Raw genomic sequence first — 238 nt, 5'->3', positions numbered from 1 at the left:
CTGCTCTGGTGTGTGTAATGCAAGCGTTAGCATGTGGATAGTGATTTTATGTGATTGTTTTGTGTGTGTGTTGGTGCTGAAATTTGTAATTATTAGTTTGGCAACTTAGTTGGTGTGGATGTTCTTGGAGTCACTCTCTGTTTAGTGTGTTGGTGTGTTTCGTTCAAGTGTGTGTTTGTGTATAGACCTTGATCTCGTCAATGTACTTGTTATTGTGTTTCTAAGGTTGTATTTTCTC

The 238-nt window shown here is 38.2% G+C and overlaps 1 protein-coding gene across 1 annotated transcript in view; it reads left to right on the top strand.

Annotated features, from left to right (window-relative positions):
* LOC119586366 (probable methylcrotonoyl-CoA carboxylase beta chain, mitochondrial) overlaps positions 1-238 on the top strand; it is a gene marked incomplete in the record, with an annotated part of 10,956 nt that overhangs the window by 5,928 nt on the left and 4,790 nt on the right.

This window comes from Penaeus monodon, chromosome 21, assembly GCF_015228065.2.
Source record: "Penaeus monodon isolate SGIC_2016 chromosome 21, NSTDA_Pmon_1, whole genome shotgun sequence".
Lineage (NCBI taxonomy): Eukaryota > Metazoa > Arthropoda > Malacostraca > Decapoda > Penaeidae > Penaeus > Penaeus monodon.
Note: the sequence above shows the minus strand (reverse complement) of the source record. Positions and strands in the feature narration are given on the sequence as shown.